The sequence below is a fragment of the Acomys russatus genome, chromosome 7 (genome assembly GCF_903995435.1).
Source record: "Acomys russatus chromosome 7, mAcoRus1.1, whole genome shotgun sequence".
Classification (NCBI taxonomy): Eukaryota; Metazoa; Chordata; class Mammalia; order Rodentia; family Muridae; genus Acomys; species Acomys russatus.
The window spans coordinates 53,549,015-53,571,458 of NC_067143.1; positions in this window are offsets into that span (position 1 = coordinate 53,549,015).

A 22,444-nucleotide genomic window follows, 5' to 3' on the forward strand; every position below is an offset into this window, starting at 1 on the left:
ATGGCTTTAGCCTTTGGTCTCCACATCCAAGCCCATAAGCTTTTGTTGCTTGAAGCCACCCAGTTTGTAATACTTGACTTCAGGTGGCCCTAGGGAGCTAACCTGGCGGGTGAAGCCAGTGAGATGACTGAGGTTATGGGGTGCATCTGGACTAGCGGGAGGACAAGAGACAGCTGAGAACCCATCCTTTGCAGCTGTGGGGTGTTGTAGGCAGATCCTGGGAAAAGAGTCTCAAAGAGGAAGCCTCTAGATTTGGCTGGCCTGTGGGCATACCTGTGAGAGGTTAACAGAGATGGAGAAACCAACCCTAAATGTGGGCGTCTCCGTTTCATGGCAGAGTGACTGAGCACCATGCATGAACCCACTGCTCTCTGCTCCTGGGGACGGAGGCAGTGTGACCAGCTGCTTCAAGTCCCCGCTGCCTATACTCTCCCACAGGGATGGGCTGTAGCCTAGAATGTGAGCTAGCAGCCTCTTGTCCCTTAGGATACTTTTGTTAGGGTATTTTTGTCTTAGTAACAGGCAGAAAAACTAAGGCACCACTTTTGCTGCCCCCACTACCCTGACTTCGACTGCAGTGGCAAAATATCACTTTATGAGACATTCTGAATATGCATGCACTGGCTAGTTTTATGTCAACTTCACATATGCTAGAGTCACGGGAGAGAAGGGAGTCTCAATTGAGAAAATGCCTCCATAAGGCCGGGCTGTAGGCGAGCCTTTAGGCATTTTCTTAATTAGTGATTGATGCGGGAAAGCCCAGTCCATTATGGGTGGTGCCATTCCTGGGCTGGTTCTGTGTTCTGTGTTCTATAAGAAAGCAAGCTAAGCAAGCCAGTAAGCAGCATCCCTTTGTGGCCTCTGCAGCAGCTCCTGCCTCCAGGATCCTGCCCTATTTGAGTTCCTTTCCTGACTTCTTCCAGTGATGAACAGGAATGTGGCAATGTAAGCCAAATATCCCTAGTTGTTTTTGGTCTTGGTGTTTCATCACAGCAGTAGTAACCCTGGCCAGGATAATGTCTTCGAGTGGTTCGTGTATTCAGGGGCACTACCTTGTGGTGCTACCGTCCTTGGTAGTGTTAGCTGTGCTTTCCAACACGGATGCAGTCTGAGCAGGATTTCAAGCCAGAAGTGATGAAATCAAGCAGTATATGAAATCCCCAAATATAAGCACAGATAGAGCAGAGGGGTATTAAATGGCACAGATGCCTGTGCACCAACAACAACAAAAAAAGCTTTACATTAATGCAAAAGAAGACTTGAGGTGTCTGCCTGGTTGACTCTGAGCAGAAATTGCCACCAATGCCCTTCGAGCATGTTCTCACAGGTGCTCATTTTTCTCCCTGTGAAGCAGATCTGATCATAGCACTGGGGTCTAAGTCTATGGTCCCAGAGTCACACTATGAGGTTGGGGATACTAGAAACTTCCGTGGTGGCAGATGAGGGTCATGGGCCATGGGGTGCACAATGGCAGTTACCTTGAGGAAATCAGGATTCTGGGTGGTAAAGAAAGCAAATGTGACCATGCTTTTAGCATTGATTATTCATACATCGTCTGTCTGTCAAAAATGACCTCATGGACACTCTAAAAGTGTGCACGTATGAGTCTGCAGGAGTGTGGATGGACAGGTGTGGGAATCCTGCAGTGTGTGAAGGTGAGCCTGAGTGTATGTGGCAGTGTGAGAGTTGAATGTGTGTGAGGTATAAGTGTGAATGTTTGTGTCAGAGACTGAGTATGTGACAGAGCGTAAGTGTGTGGGTGTTCAAATCTGTGCATGAATGTGATCATGTGAATATGTGGGTGTGAGAGTGCAAGTGTGAGGGGGTGACTGAGTACAGCAAGAGTGTGAAAATGTTAATAACTGTGTAGCCAAGTGAGTGTGCACCGAAGTGTTAGAATAAGAGTGTTTGCTATCGAGTTGGTGTGAGTATGCATGGGTGTGAGACTTTGAGTGTGAGCATGAGTGTGCATGAATATGTGAACTTACTATAGACTAGTGTGTGGTTATGTCAATTTGATTGTGCATAGCTGTATAAGCATATACAGTTTGACATGTATGTGTGTGTATGAAAGTGTGTACAAGTTTGTGAGTGGCTGTCACTATTAGGGTTTGTGAATGTGTGTTAGCTTTTGTGTGAGAGTTGCATTCATATGTGAGCATGTGTGTTAATATGAATGTGAGAGTTACATTAGCATTTATATAAGGGCTTTATATACTTGAAAATGTGAGTGTTATGAGTGTGCACATAATTGTGAGTGTTAGTGTATAAGTGTGAGTTTATGACTGTGAGTGTGAATACAAGAATATTTGTGAATGCACACATATGATAGAGTGGCTGTGCATGACTGTGTGAGAGATTAAGGATGAGAGTGTTTATCTGACTGTGTGTATGGACTGTGTGTGTCCATGAGCATGCCAATGTGAGCATAACAGTCTGTGATAATGTGCTTATGTGTGATTTTGTGTGTGGCTGCGACCTGTGTTTGTGTGGGGTATGCAATTGTAATAATAGTGTGGTGCAAGTGTAGGTGAGCATGAGAGTATGGACACATTGAGTGTGTGTGTGAGCATGCATGGCAACGTATGAATGTATACGTGACCACGATGAATGTGTCTGTGCGAGCATGTGTGTGTTTATGTGATTATATGTGGCTGTGTATCTGTGTGTGTGTGCAAATATGAATCTCAGAGTAACTGTGTAAGTGTACTCGAGTGACTGTGAATAAGCATATGATTGTGTGTGTGAGCATGTGAAAATGTAAGTGTGATATGGTGGGTATGAGTGTATGTGAACATGTCAACATGAGTGTAATGTTGTGTGGGTGTCTGTGTGTTTGAATGTATGCAAGCATGTGAGTATATAGGAGAGTGTGTGAGTGTAAAAGGGGGCATCACACTGTCAGACCTTGGTTTAGACCTGGCTCTGCTTCCTAGCTGCTTGACCTTGGAGAAGTCACTTACACTCTTTATGTCTCCGGAACATCTGTAAAATTAAGCTTGCATTTCTGCTCCCTGGGACATTGTATGGTGAGTGACAGAACACATGTAATGCCTTCTAGGGCACAAGTGCTTTTAGAGCAGAGCTTTGAACACAGTAAGTGCTTAATAAAAAGACTATTATTGGTTCTCTATGTAAAGCATGTCATAAGTCATTTTGTCTAATCTTTACAGCAACAGCATGAGAGAGTGATTATATCTCATTTAATAATCATAACACAATTATAATGATACCCCATAATAATCACTTATGTTGATTGCTTTCTCCCTTCTATTGCATCATAAGAAACTCATATTGTTTGATTGCTCACAATTCCATGTTCAGGAAAGCTAAACCCCTCTCTAGCCTCTTGGGTGTGAATCCTCATTGGTCTCCTAGTCATGGTAATGGCTGGGTTGGGCAGTCACATGGGCCGTTCTTACCACTCACCACTCTGCCCAAGTTTACCAAGGAAAGTCCTGGCTCTAGCAGTGGTACAGTTACCACCCCAGGACCCTTCATGCAGGGCAAATGGGACAATGGGTAGAATGCTGTGGTCAGAGTACTTCTGTGGGGGAGATTGCATCAGAGAGCATGAGGGTGACATAGGAGGAAGCTTTGTCACACTGTGGGGAAAGGAGATGGGGCTGCAGTGGGGGCACTCTCAGCCTGGCACAGCAGTGGCTGTAGGCTGAGGAGTACAGGGCGTGGCCTTTGCTACAGGGCCTGGCCCAGAGCAGGCATTCTCCCCAGGCCACCCCAGGAAGCAGGCCTACCCAATGAGTGGCCTGAACCATAGGAGCCAGGCTGAGTCGGGGAGTCAGAGTGGTGAAAGAAGGGAATAAAATTACCGAGTGAGGTCTGTGCTGGCTAACAGCTGTGAGAGTTACTGTTACTTCCAACTTGACAGAACATCTGGAGGTGGGGATTATTTTGATCGCTATGTTAACTGAGGTGGGAAGACATGTCCACTGTGGGTGGCGTCATCCCTTAGGTATGTTGGTGCCATCCTTGGTCAAGTGGGCTGGGGTGTTATAGGAAGGGTAGCTGAAGGGCAGCTAGGAAGTCAGCCAGTACGGGGTGGGAGAGGGCTTGGGCAGTGTTTCTCTGTGGTTTCTGCTTTAAGGTCCTGCCTTGACTTCCTGCCTCGGCTTCCCTTGGTGATGGGCTAAACTTGTATGGTAAATAAACCCTTTCCTCCCAAAGTTGCTTTTGTCAGGGTGCAACAGAAAGCAAACTAGAACATTCCTAAACCCTGCTCTTCTGTATTTGTCTCTTCTTTATTTTCAGCCTGTGTGCCAAATGCGGCTTTTGCTTCATGACAGCCATGCCCCAAATAGTAGCTTAAATTTGAAACCACTTGCTTAGTTCACATTTATGGCAATTTGGGCTCAGAAATTAATGTCATTCTCGAAGACATAAGAGACATAGAGTAGTAGTCTCAATTCCGCCCACCACTTCATTCTCCTGTAGTCACGTCCACAAAGGTCCTTTAGGATATGTTAACAAGTGTAGCTGTTACCTGGACGAAGCAGCTTTAATGGCCTAGATCAGCCCAGCGTCTCCCATTTGCCTTCAGTGCTGCCGACATGTTCCTTCCATACCATTAGTGAGGAGAACAGGAAGATGTACACACGTAGACAGAAAGAACAGTCACATCCATTGCCTGCTGTGTGTCCCAAGGCCACGGTATCCTCCGCCAGCCATTAGGATGCAGCCTGCCAACATCTTGGTGGCTTTGATTGTCTGTGAAAGACACACTAGTCCACCACGGTGACATTAATGCCACTGGGGAAACAGGAATACACTGTCATGTTGATTTGCTAACAAAACACATATGTGTGAGAGGATGCGGGTAAGCCCTGCAGAGTCATATTTCTCTGTCTAGAAGGTTTTAGGGAGTCTGAATCTGGGACTTGCTGTGACAGCCCTTTTGAGGTACATGTTACTGTCTCTGATTGTTAAGTGAGATACACATGCCAGGTGGGTTGTTTGGATTTCAGAGGCAACGGGAGTCACATTGAGAAGACCATTCTGACGCTTGTACCAAGTGGTCAGACGCCTAATACTTTAAGTAGGGGAAGAGAGGGTCCTGCATCAGGGCCAGGTTGCAGGGTAAACAGCTCTGCCCACTGCTTCAGTGTTAGAGGTATCCATAGCGACAGGGATGTGTAGGTCTCTGAAAAATGCAGATGGGGCTCCACAGCACACAGCTCTAGTTAGGCCTACCTTCTGTATTCAAGAACTAGGCATTCCAAATGAAGCTTCTGCCAGGTGTGGTGGCACACACCTCTAGTCCCAGTACTCTGGAGGCAGAGGCAGGCAGATTCTGTGAGTTCAAGGCCAGCCTGCTCTACAGAGTGAGCTCCAGAGCAGCCAAGGGCTACATAGTGAGGCCCTGCCTCAACAACAACAGCTTCTGATATGCTGCTGAGCCCTTGTGGAGTCTGACTGTGGGGCAGACACCAAGTCACTATGAAATTACAGCAATCTCTGGTGAGGAGGGTATTGCTAAAACTGTCAAGTCATGATAAGATCTGGAGTTTACAGGAGCAACCCATCACATGATGGAAATGGCACATCTAAGACAGGGCATAATGAGTCACATGTCGGTGGGGGAGGGGGAGGTCCCAACCCCTTCCCTGCAGCCCATACAGCCTCTCTAGCCAGAAGATGGAGAGAGAGAAAACATTCAGACCTGATTCTTACATGCAGGTACACCTGTAGGCTGATGTGAGTGGAAGACAGACACAATGTGGCTCCATTGTAGACCTAGGCAAGATGGGGGGTGGGGGGCGGGGAAGTCCTCTGAGGGAGCAAATGGCAGCCAGGATGGTTGTGAGCCTTTTTCTAATGCATGGTGTGTGTGTGTGTGTGTGTGTGTGTGTGTGTGTGTGTGTGTGTGTGTACATGAGTGTACACAAGCATGTGTGTGAAGGACAATTTTTGGTAGCATCCTGAGAGATGCCATGCATCTCCTTTGAAACAGGCTCTCTCATTGGCCTGGAACTCACCATGTCTCTGCCTCTCCAGTATGCAATTGCAAACGCAATGTGCTCTACCTTTTTATGCAGCTCAAACTCAGGCACTATGCTTGCAAGTGCATTACTGACTGAGCTATCTCCCCAGGCCTGATTGGGAGCCTTCGGTGGAGTGAAAAGTGACTTAAAGCAGAGATGGGCGCTCCATGCTTGGCATTGCTGAGTCACTGGTTGGCTGGACAGGGAAGAAGACTTGGATAGACCCATAAGGGTAGGCACTGAGTCCCAGGACATCAGGGCCTCACGTTGACATTTGCTGGGAAGGGCGGAAGGGTTTCTCTACAGATGTCAGGGAGGCCCTGCTCTCAGCTCCCCCAGTGTTGAGCAATAAACTCACACACAGAGGGGTCACAATGGCCACTGTGAGGCTGACAGCTTTGTTCTCTTATTCACCAAAGCAGGTCTTGGTGCTAACTCTGCTGACCCTCCAGTGTGCCAACACAGAGTCCCCAGTGTGGTCCTGCTCCTGGAGAAGAACAAACAAGCTGACTGCGTCAGACTCCTCACCAGGCAGAGAGCACTTCTTGCCTGGCCGGCCTGCCATACCTCCGTCAGTGCCCAGACAGAGATGACAGCGGTTCTGGTTTCCTGGGTCATATTCCTCAGCCCCGGAGCTCTTTTTTATAGTAAAGAAGGTTTGAGTACAGCCACATTTCCGTGGGGTCCACCAATCTATGATGGATGTCTCCTGGTGAGCACCTGGGGAGTCATGGTGCCATCCTGCCTCCATAAGTGGCTCTTATGGAGAAGGATGTCTCAACAATTTGGGATATAGAGGACCAGAAATCAGAAAGTTGAAAGAGAGATAGGTCCTCTCGCTCTTACGTATATCAACCCATTTATGGGAGTTAGTTTTGCTTTACACTCCTACAGTTTCAGACTCTGATGGATGGAAAAGTCCTGGTCTCCACAAAGTGACACAGAAAGGTCCACCCTTCTGAGAAAGAAACAGGATGAATGGGCTACCGAGGCCCCCACCAGAGGCCTGGAAAGGGCAAAGCAACAGAACATGCAGATCTTTCAGGGATAAAGAAGGAGTAACTAGACCAGCGGAGCTGCTACCTGGGAGTAAAGAAGTTCAAAGCGGGTGGTGGCTTAGGGGTGTAGTGGGCGCTGATGAAAGAAATGCACGTTCAAATTTCATCAAGATTGGCACTGGCTTGATGTAGGTTAGTGGCAGAGTGACCTGTCTGATATATTCAAGCCCCTGGGTTCTATCCAAGTGGAGTGGTGAGAGGATAAAGGAGGAGAGGGGACGAAAGAGAGGGGAGGTCAGGGGAGAACAGGAGAGGAAGAGAGAGGAGGAGACAGAGGGGGGTTAAAAGGGGCAATGGGGGGGGGGTGAAGAAGAGGGAGGAGGAAAAAGAAAAAGGGAGAGAGGAGAGAGAAATAAGCCAGGCCCCCTCTTGATCACCAAATGGGTATGCCTCCCATGGTTGGACTTAACCTGTCTTACTGGGGCTGTGAGGGAAAAGCAGGCTCACACTTTGCTGGAGGAAGCAGGAAATGGCATGGTCCCCACAGGAAGGGGACAAGGCAATAGTAGCAAAATTACATGAGCATTTATCCATTTCTAGAAATCTATCCCAAAAGTACACTGCCAAAAACCTGAACCGACATTGGCACAGAGCTGTCCGCTGCCAGCCTTGTTTGTGCTCACAAAAGACCCAGAGGAGTGTCACAGAGAGAACTGCACTTCTTTGCTGAAGCCCTGGGGAAGGGGTTGGAGTCTGGACAGAGCGCTGGGTGATTAATTTGTTTCTCAGTAATGTGTACTGAGTGCCTGCGATGTGCCTGGTGGTTTACACGTGCCAGTCCACTTAAACCGTTCAATTTGTAGCAGCAGTCTTTTACACAGAAGTTCTTAGAATATGTTATGAAAAAACATAACCAAAAATGGTGAAAATTCTTTGTGCAAGATGCTTACTGAAATACTCTTTATTTTTGGAATTAAAAAAAATATTTTATCAAAATTATTCAGGCGCATGGTAACTCTATCCCTAAAACACGCGCCCCACCCCCAACTACCACCCCACTACAAAAAAATTAAAACTGTTACCTACGTTGGTACCAATGGCAGAAGTACATACCATGAGTAATACTACCCACAATCCTCCGTTCTGTACCTCCCTGCCCCCAGTCTAGTCTCCAAGGGCAACCAAGCCCTTTGAACAATTCCAGTTTTATATCTTCAAGGGGTTGCGTCTACATCTTTAAATAATGTGTTTGTGTGGCAGTGCCTTCATGAGTTTAGATAATATGAATTGGCTTCCAGCTATAAGTTAGGCTAAGGCCTCTTCAAAAGCAAAGACAACCTTTTATTTCTCTCTAGAGACCCAAAGAGGTCCTGGCCTTGGGACTGGCTGGGAGTGGGTGTTCAGTGAATGTTTGTTAAATAAAGTGACAACCTGAGGGATTGTGGAGGGGAGGGCATTGGGAGAACCGAGGAACGTGGGTGTAAGGGCAGGGCCTCCTTCTTCCTGAGAGGACCCAGACTTTACTCAGGGTAGCTGCGTCCCTAGATTTCCCTACTCCTCTTGCAGCAAATAGAGAGCTGGTGTCCAGGTCCTAGCGGAGGAGATGTGAGGAAACTCTGGATCAAACTCCAGACGAAGGTTTTCAGGGAAACGCAAGGCAGGACACCTTCCCTTCAGTGTTATCAGTCGGTCACTGTGTTCTTCCTCACTGGAGCCAAGATACAGGCTTCTGGGGGCTTGGCAGCATTTTTCACTCATATTCTGAAGACAGAAGAACAAAATTACAGAGGAAACTGAATTTCTGAAGACATTATTCCGTGCCGCAGAGCCCTGGACTGCAAATCTATATATTATGCAATCTGAGGCTAATAGTGCTTGTGTTTAAAGACATATAAAAAACAAGCAGGCTTTCCATTGCTTGATGTCTTCACTGAGGGAGATGGAAAAGGAACGCCCTCAGCAGGGCGGTCACAGGTGGTACAAGGAGCACATTCTGTTTTTCTCTTGGGTTTTGTTTACTTCTAAAAATTTGCACAACAGACAGATTAAAAGGAGGTTGCGTGATTCTGTTCTATTTTTGTATTTCTACAATTCTCCACCATAAAAGGTTTAAGAGAACCGTGGAAGCAAACAATGTGTCTAAGTCATCCCTGCAATATGAAGTCTAGAAAGGCGCGTTGGCAAGGCATGCTGACAGGTCATAGCCAGGTTGTTGCTACGACACGTGACAGACCTTATAAGTATTATAATTGGGGCTGGAGAGACATCTCAGCAGTTAGGGTACTTGCTGCTCTGGCAGATGCCCTGGGACTGGATCCTAGCAACCACACGATGGCTGATCATCATCCTACCCTCCATTTCCAGGGAATCTGATGCCCTCTGACTTTGCACGGAAGATCTGCAGACCTGAGGACAAAACACTCACAGGAGAAAAAAGCCCAAATAAATCTAAAAGTGTTAATTATTATGTGTTTGTGCACGAACGCATGCCACGTCCATGCATGCATGTGCATACCGCAGCTCAAATGTGGAGGTCAGAGGACAACTTTTGTCAGCTCTATCCTCCCTTCTTTATGTGAGTTCCAAGAGTGGAACTAACAGGCTCCCCAACTTTTCTCAAACAGCTTTTACTACGTGGCGCTGGCTAGCCCTGAACTTGCTTTGTAAACCAGGCTGACCTCTAACCTAAGGAGATGTGCCTGCCTCTGCCTCCCAAGTGCTGGGATGAAAGGAATATACCACCATCACACCTGGCCCAAGACTTTTTAGTTGCTAAAAAGTCGGCAGTTAGGGTTCCTCTCACTTTTGACATCTAAATCTACACCTCAGTTTGGGGGAAAGGTACAACAGCTAGGCGAGATTATTAACTCAGCTTCTTCCACTGTAATGCACAAAGTGAAGTCAGACTGTTTTGTTGTTGTATTTATTTAAAACCAAGATCATCTTAGCTCAGTTAAATTAATAAACTAGTTGAACGCTACAAATCAAAGCTTATGATCTCCTACTAAGTCCACATACTAGCCAAGTGAAGACTGGTGCGATCAATCTTCGGGCATGGGCCATGTCTTGGACCGCTCCCCACGTCTGTGCGTCTCCGCGTCTGGTTCTCACCCCAGCAGTTGCTGCAGCAGAGCTGCGTAGGCGAACCCACAGCTGTTCCTCCGTGAGCTCTTTCCCTGTCCTCCGCTGAGCTCTTTCCCTAGTTCCACCCAGTTTCTCCGCTGCCTCAGTGGCAAATGCCTATGGAGGTCACAGGCCCTCAGGAGGAGCACAAGCCCTACGTGTGGGAGGAGTTAACGTTCCAAGCAGTAGCGTTACACACTTGGGAGCCAATGAACCGGTCTCCCCTCTCCTACCCCACAGGTGAACAATTCTATACTCGGTACTATGGGATTAAACCACACCAGAAGCCCAGCCTTGAACTGGCTTTCCTTCTTCTGGTCCAGCAACTCACCAGCGACCACTCCTCTCAAATCTACTTGAGATGTCTTGGGTTTCACCACAGAAAGGCTCATCTCTTAGAAAAAGTCTCCACAAACAGGGCCAGCGGGTAAGCGTGACAGTTCCTCATTCCCGCACCCTGACACTGACTTCTAAGTAAATCTTCATGGAGACGACTTCTTGACTCGGGTTGATTTCTCAAGGGAGCCCTTGAAATGACAGGCAGCCCACCTGAGTCGCCATGGAGTGCCCGTGTCTTTCTGAACTATTTCTGGCATATTCCATACCACCCAGTACAGGAGCCTCCAGAACAGCTGGCGAAGCTCACACAGCATCGGAGGTGAACTGTGTGCTGCTGTTTCCTCCTGTCGCAGGAGTCTGAAGCTTGGCTAGCTGCTCTGGGCTGTGGAGTCCAGAGCTCAAGGTGGAATCTTGTGATTCCAGGTTGAACGAACTGTATCTGTCTCCTCGAATGACTGCATCTAATTTCTGGGTTATAATGCTATCTTTTTTGATGTTGGAGTGTATTTTTGTTGTGTGTGTGTTGTTTTGTTTTTATTTTTTGTTTTGTTTTTTTTCCTGTTCCAATTAAGGCCCAGCTAAATCAATTTCCCCCAGAGGCTCCAAGAAGCAAAACTATTGTCTCCTGGTTTTCACCAGAAACGGGGGGGGGGGGGGGGGGGGGGGGGAACGGGACTTACGCCCCCTAGAGGATAAATATGTATATGACAGTTCGAGGAAAACAATGACTCATTTCTCTTCTCCAATATATGCAAGAATTTTTTTCTTTCCTTTTCTGGAGAAAAATGCTACTGCTTAAATTTTGTACGGACCGATATTGCAACAATTGCTTTTGTTTAACTGAGAAATTAACACTCTATGTAAGAGCCATTTGGGTTTGAGTGGACCTGATTCGAAGGACTTTAAGCAAAGAATCCAAGGTGATTCTAGGAACCCAACAGGCCTCGAACTTGTTTGTTTCTGGAGGACTGTCCTGGATACGCCATAGTGGGAAAGACATGTATTTGATAGCAAAGATAGCTTGTAATTAATTAGGGCCTCCTCCGTAGGCTTGTAGGCTGCTGTGACTCCCGGCCTCTGTGGATTTCCCACTTAACAGTAGTTTCAAAAGACTAGTAAGAAAAGGGACTTGATGTGTCCAGGGGGCAGGAGTGGGAGTGGAAGCAGTGGGGGGTGGGGTGCGTGAGCATTCAGAAATGAAGCCATACCTCTGATACATAAATCATGAAAAGCCCTTCTGGCTGAGGGAACAATAAAAGAAAATCAAATAGCAGATCATCACGTTTACAAAGAGACGTGAGCTGCAAATTGTACTTTGTAATTTATGTTAATACATTTAAAAAGATTAAAGAAATTAGTCTTCAAAAGGGTAAATCTTTTAACAGTTTCTATTTAAAAGAAAAACAGCTTGCAAATAAAAAAAGAAGCTGCTCTACTGAATTAAAACCTCTGGGTAAAAGGTAAGTTGCACATCTTTATAAGAACAAAATGGAATATCATGTGTGTAAATAATCTTGAAAAACAAAAATTTTAATACTAATTTAAGTACTGTTCTTGCTTTCAAATCTAAGCCCTTTCTTAATGTTTTTGGATAAAGAAAGAAAAGAATACCTTTGGTTGAATAGCTTCAAGGCCTTTGCCTGCTTTATAAAATAAATATGCATATCAGCTCTAATAATATGCAAATTCAGTTAGGTCAAAAATTGGTAGTATAGAAATTTTAGGAAACCTTTCAGTACTAAGACTTCTAATCAAGGTTTAAAGGATTCTGGTACAGTCAGGCATGGTGGTGCATGCCTTAACCCTAGCATTAAAATGTTAGAGGTAAGCAAATCTCTCTAAGCACCAACCTAGTCTCTATATCAACTTCCAGCCCAGACCAACTAGAGCTATGTAATGACTTCCTGTCTCAGAAATAAAGTAGGTAAAGTCCTTCTGGCTGAGGGACCATCATTAGCCTGTATTGTTTAGGGGATAATAACAACTCCCCCAACACACACACACACACACACACACACACACACACACACGTACACACACAATTCTTTTGGGGGGGGGTAGAGGGTTAGGGTTTCTCTGTGTAGCCTAGCCCCGCCTGTAGACCAGGCTGGCCTCAAACTCAGAGATCCACCTGCTGCCGCCTCCCAAATGTCTGGCCACCACTGCCCAGTGAGACACGGTCTTTTTTCCTTCATAGTGTGTGTGTTCTGTATATTTTCAATCTGCTACTATAGTTGGATCCACAGATCTGGAAGCCACAATTATGGAAGGCTAACTCTTCTCTGAAATAAGTATAAAGAAGCCCCCAGCTCTGTGGACGTGTGGCCTGTATGCAACCTTGGCCAGGGGCTTCCTCCAAGTCTGTGGGTTTTAGGACTTCCTTTTGCTCCCCGGCCACATGACACCTGGTCCCGTTTATAAATTATTGAATGTGAAGAGATTCTGCGGTCTTCAAATTCTGTTGGGAATCCCAAAGTTGTCTCATTTTCCCTCTAGAGTTCTCATTTAACTATCTGGAGAATCTATAGGTAAATGAGAGATTGTAGCCTGACATCGTTCTTCAACTTATTAGTTTCCTGCTCTCAATAATTCTTTCCTTTCCTTTTGTGTTGATAACCTGCCTCTCTTGCAAGGCCTGGGGAAGCCAGGTTCTAGTCTGCATGAAGTTTCAGACCTGGCTTGAAAGACGTCAGTGCTCAGAAAGGCTTGGTAAAATACGCAGCGCGCCCCCTGGTGTCTAAAAGTGCTCACTGCAGACTGGAAATGCAAAGCGCTGGCTCCCTTACCCTACATCCCAGAGGAGCAAGTAGGTCTCTAAGCCAGGCGCTTGACTCTCCGATTTCAAAACAATATTTTCTAACCTAAACGTAAAAAGAGTCTAACCCATACATAAAAAGAGTGGAAACTGTGCCATCTTCTCCTGAACACACCCACTTTATCCAGTCTATTCCTCAATAATGTTCACTTCATCTTTTTCTAAAGGAAAAAACAAAAACAAAAACAAAAAACGGAATTCAGTTTTAATTCTAACGGAGAAAAGCCGGCCTCTGCCGAGTAGGCGTCTGGTATTTTAATGATCTCAGCTTTCCTCGTGTCACATGGCAAAGACTTCCGCCACCCTGCTTGGTGGTGTGGGTTTACTGGGGCTATTAAGACTGTGGGTTCAGCAATTCTTACTCCATCCTTGGGCACTGCAGTGCTTTGGATGTCCGTTTTCTTTGAACGCGAACCTTAGACTCCTAAGTTTGTAGGTACCCCGAAATGCTCATGTTAAGGAGGAAGAGCATGTTTGAGCTATGAATATGCATCTCCTGTAATCCGTCCCAGTTGAGAGTTATAAAAAAAAAACTGCATACAACAGAAGCCTTCACAGTGAGAGTGGGCTGCGCGGAGAAGAGTCACTTCGAAATCAGCTGCTGGTTTAGATTTGCTCTGTTTTGAAACTTGAGGGAGAAAAGAAAAAGAAGAAGAAGAAAAGCCATCAGATCTTGCCCAAGCATGCCCCTTATCAGATGGAGTTCTGTTTAATTGTCTCCTGGTCCCCTAGGTATCTCCCAACACTGTACGTTCGTCATTCGGGATTTCATCACGGTTGCTCTCAAAGCAACAGACATGACGTGGAAAAAAAATTAAAAACAACAAAGAAATTAAATGCTGGTGCATGTGCATTTAGTAGACTTCATTAAAGCAAAAGCTTTGATGAAAATGCACCATGAATTTTAGTTAAAAGATGACTACGGGTCTTCCTCCCACACAGTAGAGACAAAAATGTAAATGTGATATTTTAGTTCCTGAAGGACATTGAGTTTAAATTTTTAATGTTTGAAAGAGCCAAATGAAGTGGTTGCAGATTCCCTGGTAATTTTTTATTTCTTTTCTTGACATTCAAGAGACTGTGAATGCAAACATCAGCATTCAACTAGCTGAATTAGTCTGAAGAATCAAAATTTTATAAGCTGGTTCTTTTATGTTCACATAATACATATCCATAATATTCATATGATACATTCATATGATATATGAATGAATAGAATTAATTATATTCATGTAATACATATCCATAATATTCCACCTAAAGTAGATAGTTTTGTCACTATATTTCTTTTAGGATCTCTTATTATCACACCCGCATGCATGATGCCACAGGCTTGCCCCTTAGTACTACATAATCAAAATGACTGACTTAACAGCATATTTCTAAAATTTGTAAATGTTTCTCAACCATAAACAATGAGATGATAATGACTTTGGATTCTCGAGACAAGGTTTCACTGTGTAGCCCCGGATGTCCTGAAACTCCTTCTGTACACCAGGCTGGCCTCGAACTCACAAAGATCTGGGAGTAACGGCATGTGCCTCCACTGTCCTGGCATAAAAGATATTTTAAGACAATAAATCACTCCTAATCTTTTGTTGTTTGCTTTTTGAGACAGGGTTTCTTTGTATAGTCCTGGTGGTCCCGGAACTTGCTCTACAGACCACGCTGGCCTCAAACTCAAGAGATTCACCTGTCTCTGCTGCCTGAGTGGCTACCACTGCCCTTACCAGGAGACTTTAAAAGAAGTTAAAATTAAAAGAAAACTACATAATCCCCAGGTATGGTGATTTATGCCTTTAATCCCAGCACTGGCGGAGCAGAGGCATGTCTGTCTCTGTGAGGCTAGCCTGATAAACATACTGAATCCCAGGCCAGTCAGGGCTACTCTGTCTCAAATAAAAAGTAAGTAAGTAGGTAAATAAATAAATAAAAACAAAATCCAAAAACAAACTAAGAAACAAATAAAAACCCAATCCTAGACAGGTTTCTGATCCATGTATCTTTCTAGGTATAATCACTTTTGGTCTCTGAAACTTTCAAATTAAGAGAGTAAAATTAGAGCCAGGTGTGGTGGTGCACGCCTTTAATCCCAGCACTCGGGAGGCAGAGGCAGGCGGATCGCTGTGAGTTCGAGGCCAGCCTGGTCTACAAAGTGAGTCCAGGATGGCCAAGGCTACACAGAGAAACCCTGTCTCGAAAAAAACCAAAAAAAAAAAAAAAAAAAAACCAAAAAAAAAAAAAAAAAGGGTAAAATTAATCCATGTGTCATAAACTCTTCTTTGTAACATGCTTGATAATATCCATTAAAATTTTAAGACTAGCGGTTGTCATTTGTTTATATTGGCATTATCACATGGGAGTGTGTACACAACATGAAACTTGTGTTTAGGCAATTTGTGAGAAAAATGACTCTAAGCAGCAGGGTAGGATCAGAAGGGGAAAAGAGGGAGGGGATCAGGAGGGGAAAGGGGGAGGGGATCAGGAGGGGAAGAGAGGGAGGGAGATCAGGAGGGAAAAGGGGGAGGGGGATCAGAAGGGGAAAAGAGGGAGGGGATCAGGAGGGGAAAGGGGGGGGATCAGGAGGGGAAGAGAGGGAGGGGGATCAGGAGGGGAAAGGGGGAGGGGATCAGGAGGGGAAGAGAGGAAGGGGGATCAGGAGGGGAAAGGGGGAGGGGATGAAGCCAGGACAACAGAGCATCCTAGTGTGGACATTGCCCGGGGCCAAAGCTGTGACCATCCCAAATGAGTACCAGATCAGGCTTCCTGGGGAGCAGAAGTGACATGCTTTAGTCTTTTGACTTCTGTCCTCCGTGGGTTAAGGGTTGTCCTTGGGAACTTGAACTACCCCACATTTTTGAGTTGCACAGATACGAATGTGAAAAGGCTTTCCCCAGCTGTCCTGGGTCTCTGTGTGAGAGAGCCTGAGGACAGAAGCAGTGACTAGGTCAGGAAGGCAGTGCTCTCATGTATGGGGTTATGTAAGAGGGACCCTGGAGAACTAACTTGCCCCCTTCGCCAGAAGAGAGGACAGCGGAATGATGGCTAACTGTGAACCGGCCAAGAGGCCCTCATCAGAAGCCAAAAACGGTGCTGCCTTAACATTGGATTTCTCAGCCCTCAGAACTGGAAAATAAATGTGTTATCTTTTTTCCATTAAAAAAAATTCTCCTTCTGTCTCTCTTAGGGTGAGGTGGTAGTGGTCATGGTGGTGGTGATGGTGGTGATGATGGTGATGGTGGTGATCGTGGTGGTGGTGGTTGTAGTGGTCATGGTGGTGGTGGTGGTGTGCATGTATGTGTGTATGTATGTATGTGTGTGTGTGTGTGTGTGTGTGTGTGTGTGTGTGTGTGTGTATGTATGTATGCCACAGGTCAACTATGGCTATTGCTCTGCAAGATCGGACAACCTTAGTTTTTAAGACAGAGTTTCTATGGCCTGGAACTCTCTCATTAGGCCAGGCTGGCAAGCAAACCTGTCTCTGCCTCTCCAGTACTGGTATCTCTGGCTTTTTTTTTTTCTTTTAGAATGATTTATTTTACTTGTATAGTGTTTTTCCTGCAGGTGTGTGTGTGTGTGTGTGTGTGTGTGTGTGTGTGTGTGTGTGTGTGTGTGTGTGTGTGTACCATATGTGTTCCTGCTACCCACAGAGATCAGAAGAAGGCATGGGAACCCCTGGAATTGGATTTGTAGGTGGTTGTGAGCCACTGTGTGGGTGCTGGAAGCCTATCCCATGTCCTCAGCAAGAGCAAGTGCTCTCAGCTGCTGAGCCATCTTTCCAACCCCATCCCTGGCTCTTTAGTGATCAAACTCAGGCCTTGTATTTGTGCAGCAAGTGCTGGATAGAGCTATATCCCCACGCTCAGTTCTCAGTTATAGTCCTCCCAGATCATGACACCTTCTTCTGGCATTCTAAGTGAACTAAGACATCCACAAAGGGTTATGATTTCCTCATTATACTTGCATTACCTTCTTCCATAGCTACCTTAAAATCCTGTTGCTCTAATTGATTATTTAGAAGCTGGCCTCACACACTTTATTACCATTGATAGTCAACTGACGTCCTTTAGTAACCCATTGATAGGCCCCTCCTAATTCAAGATTAGGCCCTATCTTTAGAACCTTCAGAGGCAGGCTAGCCTTTTCTCCCAAGTCATCTTTTAGTGCTTCCAAAAGAATCAGTTGGCAACATTAAGAATTTTTCCCTCTTACCTGTGTGATTTGAATAAGAAATGTCTCCCATAGGTACTTCTACTGGGACACTTACTTTCCAGTTTGTGGTGGTGTTTGGGGGAAGGCTATGGAACTTTTAGGTCATGGAGACTTGCAGGAGGAAGTACATCTCTGGGGGTGGGCTTTAAGAGCTTACAGCCTGGCTCCAGGTTTAGTTTGCTCTCTCGGCTTCTTCTTTGTAGTTGAGCTGTGATCTCTCAGGTTCCTGCTCCAGCCACAACTTGCCATGTCCTCCCTGCCATGTTGACCTCTGGCCTTTGGAACTGTAAGCCAACATAAACTTTCTCCCTTAGGTTGCTTCTGGTATTTTATTGCAGCAACAGGAAAGAAACCAATCTATTCTGTATATATAAACCCTAGATCTGCCTCCATATGTTGGGGGATGGTCCGATGTATTTTGATGCTAATTACTGCTTGCTGTCTCTGTGACCCACCTTTCAATTAATAAAAAAGCCATCCCACCTGGGCAGGGAGAGGAGATAGAGGTGTGGCTAAGGTTCCAGTCTTAGAGAAAGAGAAAAATGAATTCTGGGAGGAAGAAGAGAAAGACCAAAGGAGAGAGACCCAAGGGTCCTGAGAAGAGAAGAGAAGACAAGAGAAGACAAAAGAAGAGAAGAGAGAGAAGAGGCCGCCATGGGTTAGATGGAAGAGAAACACATGGCAGGTGTGGATGGAGATTCGGCCCAAACGAAGAACATTAGCAAGTATTTGGGATTATGGATGGGAGATAGCTTGATAGAAGTTATTAGAAGCAGATGGCATGGAAACCTTCCCCACTATGGGACGTAGTTTAGAGGATTGATATCTGCCCTGCCCCAGGTTAACTAAGGCTATTTTAAAATATAACAAGTGTCAGTGTCTTAATTGAGTGCTAGCCGGTTATACTAAAATAATAATAATTATAGGCCTAATAGTAAACATTATTAGGCCATACTGATAATATAAATAATTAAAAACAACACCCATAGACACAGAAGGACTTCCAGGGCAGTTTAGCCCATGTGAAGTATGCTAGAGCTTTCAGAACTTAATACTGTTTTTAAAAAATTATTTTTAAGGCTACAGTGTGAGAAAAACTAACAAGACAAGGGGAGAAACCCAAGCCTGCCCCCTAGCCCAAAAGTATAATTTTGCTTTTGTACAAGGGAAGTGTTGGCTGCCCAAATACATTTTAATAAGCAGATGCGCTTTTAAAGCTTGCATGGTATGAGTGTTGATATACTGTCTGTTGGCAGAGTTCTAGAAGTTTCTGAAGGTTTCTTCTTAAGTTCAGATCACCCCATCTATTATTAGTTGCCATTGTGCCTCTCATCACGTAGAACGAGAGACAGTAGTGACACTTCACAATGGAATCCTAAAAATAACAAACCTCTTAGGGAAATTAGACTAGAGTGGCCAACGGCTCATCCATAGCTCTTCTGAGAATGTTGTGCCCTGGAAAACAAAGTCCAGCACTCCCCACATGATCAGTCTCAGAGCAATGTGACCATGGCTTGGATTTAAAATTTACCCATAGGCTCGTGTGTTTGAACCTTACCCAAAGGTGCTTTTTGAGGAGGATATGGAATCTTTAGGAGTGGGGCCTAGTTGAAGGAAGTTGGTTGCTGGGGTAGTAGGTCTGGCAGTGTACACTCCAACTCTTGTTCCCGCCCACTCTCTACTTCTGGATCTGGCCAGATAAAAGCAAGCAGCCTTATATTCCTGCTGCTATGGACTTGCCTTGATCACTGCACTGTGCACAGCGATCCACCTGCCCCTGCCTCCCGAGTGCTGGGATTAAAAGCTTGTGCCACCACACCCAGGCCCAGTCTGTTTTTAAGGCAAATTTTTATAAAAGCAAAACAAAACAAAAGCAAAACTGTAACTAGGTAACAACCAGGTGGGGAGCAAGGGGGAGAGGGCAGCATTACATCATTTGACTGGCTAAACACAAGGAGAACCAATTTTGTTCTGAGCACAATGTATCCAGGTGGCTAGACAAAGCATTTTAAGCTGATTGGCTAGGATATAAGCTTGGAGACTTTTCAATTTCCCACCATTCCAGGATAAACGAAAATAGTAGGGTATTATGGTTTTGTTTAAGTAGAACATAAATCATTAATTCAAGCAGAATATTCAACAAGTATTGAATTGTAAGTAAAAGGCTGTTCAAGCTCCCAGACAGGTAGATCCTGAGAACCTGAACTTAATTTCACCTTAAGATCAAAATGGAGATTGGTGGAAAAATGGCTTCTGATATGTGAAAAGCACCAGCAGGTGTTAGCAGAGGAGCCACGGTTATACTAAGAACTAAAGCAGGACTCAACAGAGGGGTTATGGAGTTTAGGCAGGTTACAACATTGTTTTGAGTTTTTTGTTTTGTTTTGTTTTGCTTTATTTTTTGAGACAGGGTTTCTCTGTGTAGTCCTGGATGTCCTAGAACTCACTCTGTAGACCAGGCTAGCCTTGAACTCAGAGATACTCCTGCCTCTGCCTCCCAAATGCTGGGATTAAAGGTGTGTGCCAGCATCTCCAATGCTTTTTGATGGTAGTGGTGGTAGTGGTGGTGGTGGTGTTTTGTTTTGTTTTTTAAGACCGGATTTCTCTGTGTAGTCTTGGCTGTCCTGGACCCACTTTATCGACCAGGCTGGCCTCAAACTTACAAGATTCACCAGCCTCTGTCTCCTGAGTGCTGGGACTAAAGGTGGGCACCACAACGACCAGCTCTCTAATGGTCATTTTGTTTACTTTTGCACCATTAAAAATTTTTGCTGTTAGGCCGGGCATGGTGGCACATGCCTTCAATCCCAGCACTTGGGAGGCAGAAGCAGGCAGATCACTGTGAGTTCTAGGCCAGCCTGGTCTACAAAGTGAGTCCAAGACAAGCAAGGCTACACAGAGAAACCCTGTCTCAAAAAAACAAAACAAAACAAACAAACAAACAAAATAAACATTTGCTGTTGCTTACTGGCAAATAAGACAGGATTGTCTTCAGGCATGAAGAATGGGGAAGTGGAGTCAGGGATGCTTGTTCACTTGGGTTAAACTCACCCTTGGTGAGTACAGGACACAGACTTCCTGACCCACATATGCCTCAAAACATGGTGTTGAGATTGTTCAGCAGGTAAAATCCTTGATGTGTGAAACCTGCGTTTGATCCCTGGACCTTGATAAAGGTGGAAGGAAAGAACTGATGACACAGAGTTGTCCTCTGACCCCTACGCACACTCTGTGGCGTGAGCATACACTCATCCTTTACATACAGTAATAATAAACTTTTAAAAATTAATGTGCTTAGCCAGGTGGTGGTGGCACACATCTTTAACCCCAGGACCTGGAAGGCAGGGGCAGATAAATCTCTGTGATTTTTGAAGATAGCCTAGTCTACAAAGCAATTTCCAGGATAGACAGGGGTGTGACACAGAGAAACCCTGACTCAAAAAGATTAATGTACTTAATTCTGTCCTTAGAGACACTCAGTTATTAGAGGTAACTGCAGGGCTCAGTACCTGGTTGGATTACTGATGGGATACAGTAGGGAGTGGAACTTATCTGGGTAACCCTGATACTTATGGTCCCCTCAATTTGTCCTGCATGAGCATCTGTGAGAAATGTACTATATGTTCTCACTGTAGAAATGTGGACATCAGACCACATGCCTTAGGAGGGTTTCTCAAACCAATAATACAATCTACAGACATACTGAGTCACAGGCCAGGAGGAGGAAGACATCCTAGGACCTGCCCACGGCAATACCATGCTGAGCTGGTAGGGAAAGCTATCCAGAGACCCGACATCCACTGCAAGGCACTGGTGGGCAGAGGACACAGAGAGCCCTGCCTGCCTGCCACCACACAATGCAGTTCAGTTGGAAGAAGGCATCCATAGACCAGCCTGTCGCCATTCCACAGGGGCAAGCTATAGACACCTAGAGGCCAACTGGCATACCATGCAGCCTGGACAGAGGAGGTCACTCTGAGGCCTGCCAGCGGGTGGCCCACTTGCAGCAGGAGCCACTACAATGCGCAAGTGTGTGCCCGACAAATTCGAGAGGAAGAGAAGCAGAACTATTTGAGCATCACGAAAGGAGATGAAACTGGAGATGCAAGGGAGGAAAGAAATAGCCCATTGTGAGTAGCTAACCCTGCCACCTGAGGCCATGTTGAAGTTCCTGCTGGTGCTACTACATCTAGGTCCGTGGCTATTCAGCACCAGGGGTCAGTCCGTGTCAATGTCCTTCGCTCTTATGACCACCAGAGAGTATGGGGCATCCCTGGTCTGGGCAGCTATCTGAAGAGCTAGCCCCACCTCCCACCATAGCACTGGGGAAAGCAAGCACAGTGAATCTGGTCCTGGTGGCAGGGTCATGGATGAGCTGGCCAGAGGGTGTGAGTGTGGGAGAGCTGACCCTGCCGTTCATCTGCTATGAGGTGGTGCTCTTCTCCCAACACCCAACCCTGGTCCCTTGATGCCTCTGGAGATGGAGGAGCCAACCCCATCATGGTCCCTTGAGCCTCTGGGGAGCTGTCCCTGCCCGTCATAAACTAAAACACTTGAGAGAACAGGCTGTGCACCTCGCCTGGACAGTGCAGCAGACCTGGCCCTGGTGACGGGGCTGCAGGTGAGCTGGCCCCATGGTCAAGAACATGAGAGTGCTGGCCCTACTGCTCTCCACTTCTCTGCTGTGAAGGTGATGCCCTCCCCTGACATTACCCCTTATCATCTGCTGTAGTCTGGGAGAGCTGGTCATGGACTCTTGAGAGACAGAGAGCCAGCTCTGCTCCTGGCTGGCTGCTGCACTCTGGTGAATAGGCCCTGCACCTCACTTGGTCAGCACAGTAGAGCTGACCCTAGTGGTGGGGGCACAGGTGAGCCACCTTGATGATGTGAGCACAGGAGAGCTGTCCCTGCTCCTCCCTAGCTGCAGCACTTGGGAGAGCAGGCCCTGTGCCTCAACT